This window comes from Taudactylus pleione, unplaced genomic scaffold (assembly GCF_031769625.1).
Source record: "Taudactylus pleione unplaced genomic scaffold, aTauple2 ptg003615l, whole genome shotgun sequence".
Taxonomy (NCBI): domain Eukaryota; kingdom Metazoa; phylum Chordata; class Amphibia; order Anura; family Myobatrachidae; genus Taudactylus; species Taudactylus pleione.
The window spans coordinates 132,288-139,935 of NW_028287951.1; the positions used below are offsets into that span (position 1 = coordinate 132,288).

General features: G+C 35.8%; 2 non-coding genes across 2 annotated transcripts; both read left to right on the plus strand.

Moving 5' to 3' along the window:
* The first annotated feature begins 2,582 nt into the window (after positions 1 to 2,582).
* Positions 2,583 to 2,656, plus strand: TRNAI-AAU (transfer RNA isoleucine (anticodon AAU)). The gene has a single exon. It is a non-coding gene; the product is annotated as a tRNA-Ile (tRNA).
* Positions 2,657 to 4,815: 2,159 nt separating this feature from the next.
* TRNAI-AAU (transfer RNA isoleucine (anticodon AAU)) lies at positions 4,816 to 4,889 on the plus strand. The gene has a single exon. It is a non-coding gene; the product is annotated as a tRNA-Ile (tRNA).
* The last annotated feature ends 2,759 nt before the right edge of the window (positions 4,890 to 7,648 follow it).

A 7,648-nucleotide genomic window follows, 5' to 3' on the forward strand; every position in this document is an offset into this window, starting at 1 on the left:
TTCGATCCCCATATGGGCCATGTGCTTTTTCTTATTGTCCTACAAGAAATGCCAAGAAGGGAATTTATCCAGCGGCAAAGTGCATGAAGTGTGGGATGAATGCATTGGCTACAGTTAGCAGCCCTTGAAACTTGCTAGAGAACATCATAGACACATACAAAACAGAGAATTTTTAAATCCATGTTAGGAATAAACAAAAATGTCATCCTTTGGCTGATGCAGCATTTCTCTATATGGCATACATAGAAAACTTTTTCTCAAATATAGCAATATGGCAAATCTAAGAAAATCTATGGCAAATTAATCAATCAGGACATTTATTTGGTGATTGAATCTACTATGGGGGACTAAGTTTTAAGACGAGAAGAAGAACAGACCTTTACTATCATTAGTGCACACTGAAGAAGAAAATTCTTAAAACCAGAATATTTTAAAACCATAGCACAAGTGATCGATCACTGCATTCTTATTGCAACTTTTCCTATTTCCAAATGTTTGACAAACATCTCTCCAGTTGAAAACTGATTTGAAACAGCTTCAAAATTAGTTTGGAGTAATGAAACCACTGAAGATGATGGGATTTATACAAAGTTTAAATATAGATAAGCTATCCTAAAATTCAACTTTAAGGAAATTGAACAAAGTTAGGTCCCACCAAGATTTGAAATCCGATTACTGGATTCAAAGTCCAAAGTGCTCACCATTACACCATGGAACCCATTATTAGAGAGTCTTCCTCTACTCAATATTGCTGATCTTTGAAATACTGAATGTTCTCCTGTTTTAGGTACATTTGGCATTTTTGTGTTTGCTGATGCTTTTATGTTTGGCCGGTTAGCTCAGTTGGTTAGAGCGTGGTGCTAATAACACCAAGGTCATGTGTTCGATCCCCATACGGGCCATGTGCTTTTTCTTGTTGTCCTACAAGAAATGCCAAGAAGGGATTTTATCCAGCGGCAAAGTGCATGAAGTGTGGGATGAATGCATTGGCTACAGTTAGCAGCCCTTGAAACTTGCAAGAGAACATCATAGACACATACAAAACAGAGAATTTTTAAATCCATGTTAGGAATAAACAAAAATGTCATCCTTTGGCTGATGCAGCATTTCTCTATATGGCATACATAGAAAACTTTTTCTCAAATATAGCAATATTGCAAATCTAAGAAATGCTAAGGCTAATTAATCAATCAGGACATTTATTTGGTGATTGAATCTACTATGGGGAACTAAGTTTTAAGACGAGAAGAAGAACAGACCTTTACTCTCATTAGTGCACACTGAAGAAGAAAATTCTTAAAACCAGAATATCTTAAAACCATAGCACAAGTGATGGATCACTGCATTCTTATTGCAACTTTTCCTAATTCCAAATGTTTGACAAACATCTCTCCAGTTGAAAACTGATTTGAAACAGCTTCAAAATTAGTTTGGAGTAAAAAAACCACTGAAGATGATACGATTTATACAAAGTTTAAATATAGATAAGCTATCCTAAAATTCAACTTTAAGGAAATTGAACAAAGTTAGGTCTCACTAAGATTTGAAATCAGAATACTGGATTCAAAGTCCAAAGTGCTCACCATTACACCATGGAACCCATTATTAGAGAGTCTTCCTCTACTCAATATTGCTGATCTTTGAAATACTGAATGTTCTCCTGTTTTAGGTACATTTGGCATTTTTGTGTTTGTGAATGCTTTTATGTTTGGCCGGTTAGCTCAGTTGGTCAGAGCGTTGTGCTAATAATGCCAAGGTCATGTGTTCGATCCCCATATGGGCCATGTGCTTTTTCTTGTTGTCCTACAAGAAATGCCAAGAAGGGATTTTATCCAGCGGCAAAGTGCATGAAGTGCATGAAGCTACAGTTAGCAGCCCTTGAAACTTGCTAGAGAACATCATAGACACATACATAACAGAGAATTTTTAAATCCATGTTAGGAATAAACAAAAATGTCATCCTTTGGCTGATGCAGCATTTCTCTATATGGCATACATAGAAAACTTTTTCTCAAATATAGCAATATGGCAAATCTAAGAAATGCTATGGCAAATTAATCAATCAGGACATTTATTTGGTGATTGAATCTACTATGGGGGACTAAGTTTTAAGAAGAGAAGAAGAACAGACCTTTACTCTCATTAGTGCACACTGAAGAGGAAAATTCTTAAAACCAGAATATCTTAAAACCATAGCACAAGTGATGGATCACAGCATTCTTATTGCAACTATTCCTATTTCCAAATGTTTGACAAACATCTCTCCAGTTGAAAACTGATTTGAAACAGTTTCAAAATTAGTTTGGAGTAAAGAAACCACTGAAGATGATGGGATTTATACAAAGTTTAAATATAGATAAGCTATCCTAAAATTCAACTTTAAGGAAATTGAACAAAGTTAGGTCCCACCAAGAATTGAAATCAGATTACTGGATTCAAAGTCCAAAGTGCTCACCATTACACCATGGAACCCATTATTAGAGAGTCTTCCTCTACTCAATATTGCTGATCTTTGAAATACTGAATGTTCTCCTGTTTTAGGTACATTTGGCATTTTTGTGTTTGCTGATGCTTTTATGTTTGGCCGGTTAGCTCAGTTGGTTAGAGCATGGTGCTAATAACGCCAAGGTCATGTGTTCGATCCCCATACGGGCCATGTGCTTTTTCTTGTTGTCCTACAAGAAATGCCAAGAAGTGATTTTATCCAGCGGCAAAGTGCATGAAGTGTGGGATGAATGCATTGGCTACAGTTAGCAGCCCTTGAAACTTGCTAGAGAACATCATAGACACATACAAAACAGAGAGTTTTTAAATCCTTGTTAGGAATAAACAAAAATGTCATCCTTTGGCTGATGCAGCATTTCTCTATATGGCATACATAGAAAACTTTTTCTCAAATATAGCAATATGGCAAATCTAAGAAATGCTAAGGCTAATTAATCAATCAGGAGATTTATTTGGTGATTGAATCTACTATGGGGGACTAAGTTTTAAGAAGAGAAGAAGAACAGACCTTTACTCTCATTAGTGCACACTGAAGAAGAAAATTCTTAAAACCAGAATATCTTAAAACCATAGCACAAGTGATGGATCACTGCATTCTTATTGCAACTTTTCCTAATTCCAAATGTTTGACAAACATCTCTCCAGTTGAAAACTGATTTGATTTTATCCAGCGGCAAAGTGCATGAAGTGTGGGATAAATGCATTGGCTACAGTTAGCAGCCCTTGAAACTTGCTAGAGAACATCATAGACACATACATAACAGAGAATTTTTAAATCCATGTTAGGAATAAACAAAAATGTCATCCTTTGGCTGATGCAGCATTTCTCTATATGGCATACATAGAAAACTTTTTCTCAAATATAGCAATATGGCAAATCTAAGAAATGCTATGGCAAATTAATCAATCAGGACATTTATTTGGTGATGGAATCTACTATGGGGGACTAAGTTTCAAGAAGAGAAGAAGAACAGACCTTTACTCTCATTCGTGCACACTGAAGAAGAAAATTCTTAAAACCAGAATATCTTAAAACCATAGCACAAGTGATGGATCACAGCATTCTTATTGCAACTATTCCTATTTCCAAATGTTTGACAAACATCTCTCCAGTTGAAAACTGATTTGAAACAGTTTCAAAATTAGTTTGGAGTAAAGAAACCACTGAAGATGATGGGATTTATACAAAGTTTAAATATAGATAAGCTATCCTAAAATTCAACTTTAAGGAAATTGAACAAAGTTAGGTCCCACCAAGATTTGAAATCCAGATTACTGGATTCAAAGTCCAAAGTGCTCACCATTACACCATGGAACCCATTATTAGAGAGTCTTCCTCTACTCAATATTGCTGATCTTTGAAATACTGAATGTTCTCCTGTTTTAGGTACATTTGGCATTTTTGTGAATGCTGATGCTTTTATGTTTGGCCGGTTAGCTCAGTTGGTCAGAGCATGGTGCTAATAATGCCAAGGTCATGTGTTCGATCCCCATACGGGCCATGTGCTTTTTCTTGTTGTCCTACAAGAAATGCCAAGAAGCGATTTTATCCAGCGGCAAAGTGCATGAAGTGTGGGATGAATGCATTGGCTACAGTTAGCAGCCCTTGAAACTTGCTAGAGAACATCATAGACACATACAAAACAGAGAATTTTTAAATCCTTGTTAGGAATAAACAAAAATGTCATCCTTTGGCTGATGCAGCATTTCTCTATATGGCATACATAGAAAACTTTTTCTCAAATATAGCAATATGGCAAATCTAAGAAATGCTAAGGCTAATTAATCAATCAGGAGATTTATTTGGTGATTGAATCTACTATGGGGGACTAAGTTTTAAGAAGAGAAGAAGAACAGACCTTTACTCTCATTAGTGCACACTGAAGAAGAAAATTCTTAAAACCAGAATATCTTAAAACCATAGCACAAGTGATGGATCACAGCATTCTTATTGCAACTATTCCTATTTCCAAATGTTTGACAAACATCTCTCCAGTTGAAAACTGATTTGAAACAGTTTCAAAATTAGTTTGGAGTAAAGAAACCACTGAAGATGATGGGATTTATACAAAGTTTAAATATAGATAAGCTATCCTAAAATTCAACTTTAAGGAAATTGAACAAAGTTAGGTCCCACCAAGAATTGAAATCAGATTACTGGATTCAAAGTCCAAAGTGCTCACCATTACACCATGGAACCCATTATTAGAGAGTCTTCCTCTACTCAATATTGCTGATCTTTGAAATACTGAATGTTCTCCTGTTTTAGGTACATTTGGCATTTTTGTGTTTGCTGATGCTTTTATGTTTGGCCGGTTAGCTCAGTTGGTTAGAGCATGGTGCTAATAACGCCAAGGTCATGTGTTCGATCCCCATACGGGCCATGTGCTTTTTCTTGTTGTCCTACAAGAAATGCCAAGAAGGGATTTTATCCAGCGGCAAAGTGCATGAAGTGTGGGATGAATGCATTGGCTACAGTTAGCAGCCCTTGAAACTTGCTAGAGAACATCATAGACACATACAAAACAGAGAATTATTAAATCCATGTTAGGAATAAACAAAAATGTCATCCTTTGGTTGATGCAGCATTTCTCGATATGGCATACATAGAAAACTTTTTCTCAAATATAGCAATATGGCAAATCTAAGAAATGCTAAGGCAAATTAATCAATCAGGACATTTATTTGGTGATTGAATCTCCTATGGGGGACTAAGTTTTAAGAAGAGAAGAAGAACAGACCTTTACTCTCATTAGTGCACACTGAAGAAGAAAATTCTTAAAACCAGAATATCTTAAAACCATAGCACAAGTGATGGATCACTGCATTCTTATTGCAACTTTTCCTATTTCCAAATGTTTGACAAACATCTCTCCAGTTGAAAACTGATTTGAAACAGCTTCAAAATTAGTTTGGAGTAAAAAAACCACTGAAGATGATGGGATTTATACAAAGTTTAAATATAGATAAGCTATCCTAAAATTCAACTTTAAGGAAATTGAACAAAGTTAGGTCCCACCAAGATTTGAAATCAGATTACTGGATTCAAAGATCAAAGGGCTCACCATTACACCATGGAACCCATTATTAGAGAGTCTTCCTCTACTCAATATTGCTGATCTTTGAAATACTGAATGTTCTCCTGTTTTAGGTACATTTGGCATTTTTGAGTTTGATGATGCTTTTATGTTTGGCCGGTTAGCTCAGTTGGTTAGAGTGTAGTGCTAATAATGCCAAGGTCATGTGTTCGATCCCCATATGGGCCATGTGCTTTTTCTTGTTGTCCTACAAGAAATGCCAAGAAGGTATTTTATCCAGCGGCAAAGTGCATGAAGTGTGGGATGAATGCATTGGCTACAGTTAGCAGCCCTTGAAACTTGCTAGAGAACATCATAGACACATACAAAACAGAGAATTTTTAAATCCATGTTAGGAATAAACAAAAATGTCATCCTTTGGCTGATGCAGCATTTCTCTATATGGCATACATAGAAAACTTTTTCTCAAATATAGCAATATGGCAAATCTAAGAAATGCTAAGGCAAATTAATCAATCAGGACATTTATTTGGTGATTGAATCTACTATGGGGGACTAAGTTTTAAGAAGAGAAGAAGAACAGACCTTTACTCTCATTAGTGCACACTGAAGAAGAAAATTCTTAAAACCAGAATATCTTAAAACCATAGCACAAGTTTTGGATCACTGCATTCTTATTGCAACTTTTCCTATTTCCAAATGTTTGACAAACATCTCTCCAGTTGAAAACTGATTTGAAACAGCTTCAAAATTAGTTTGGAGTAAAAAAACCACTGAAGATGATGGAATTTATACAAAGTTTAAATATAGATAAGCTATCCTAAAATTCAACTTTAAGGAAATTGAACAAAGTTAGGTCCCACCAAGATTTGAAATCAGATTACTGGATTCAAAGATCAAAGGGCTCACCATTACACCATGGAACCCATTATTAGAGAGTCTTCCTCTACTCAATATTGCTGATCTTTGAAATACTGAATGTTCTCCTGTTTTAGGTACATTTGGCATTTTTGAGTTTGATGATGCTTTTATGTTTGGCCGGTTAGCTCAGTTGGTTAGAGTGTAGTGCTAATAATGCCAAGGTCATGTGTTCGATCCCCATATGGGCCATGTGCTTTTTCTTGTTGTCCTACAAGAAATGCCAAGAAGGTATTTTATCCAGCGGCAAAGTGCATGAAGTGTGGGATGAATGCATTGGCTACAGTTAGCAGCCCTTGAAACTTGCTAGAGAACATCATAGACACATACAAAACAGAGAATTTTTAAATCCATGTTAGGAATAAACAAAAATGTCATCCTTTGGCTGATGCAGCATTTCTCTATATGGCATACATAGAAAACTTTTTCTCAAATATAGCAATATGGCAAATCTAAGAAATGCTAAGGCAAATTAATCAATCAGGACATTTATTTGGTGATTGAATCTACTATGGGGGACTAAGTTTTAAGAAGAGAAGAAGAACAGACCTTTACTCTCATTAGTGCACACTGAAGAAGAAAATTCTTAAAACCAGAATATCTTAAAACCATAGCACAAGTTTTGGATCACTGCATTCTTATTGCAACTTTTCCTATTTCCAAATGTTTGACAAACATCTCTCCAGTTGAAAACTGATTTGAAACAGCTTCAAAATTAGTTTGGAGTAAAAAAACCACTGAAGATGATGGAATTTATACAAAGTTTAAATATAGATAAGCTATCCTAAAATTCAACTTTAAGGAAATTGAACAAAGTTAGGTCCCACCAAGATTTGAAATCAGATTACTGGATTCAAAGTTCAAAGGGCTCACCATTACACCATGGAACCCATTATTAGAGAGTCTTCCTCTACTCAATATTGCTGATCTTTGAAATACTGAATGTTCTCCTGTTTTAGGTACATTTGGCATTTTTGAGTTTGATGATGCTTTTATGTTTGGCCGGTTAGCTCAGTTGGTTAGAGTGTAGTGCTAATAACGCCAAGGTCATGGGTTCGATCCCCATGTGGGCCATGTGCTTTTTGTTGTTGTCCTACAAGAAATGCCAAGAAGGTATTTTATCCAGCGGCAAAGTGCATGAAGTCTGGGATGAATGCATTGGCTACAGTTAGCAGCCCTTGAAACTT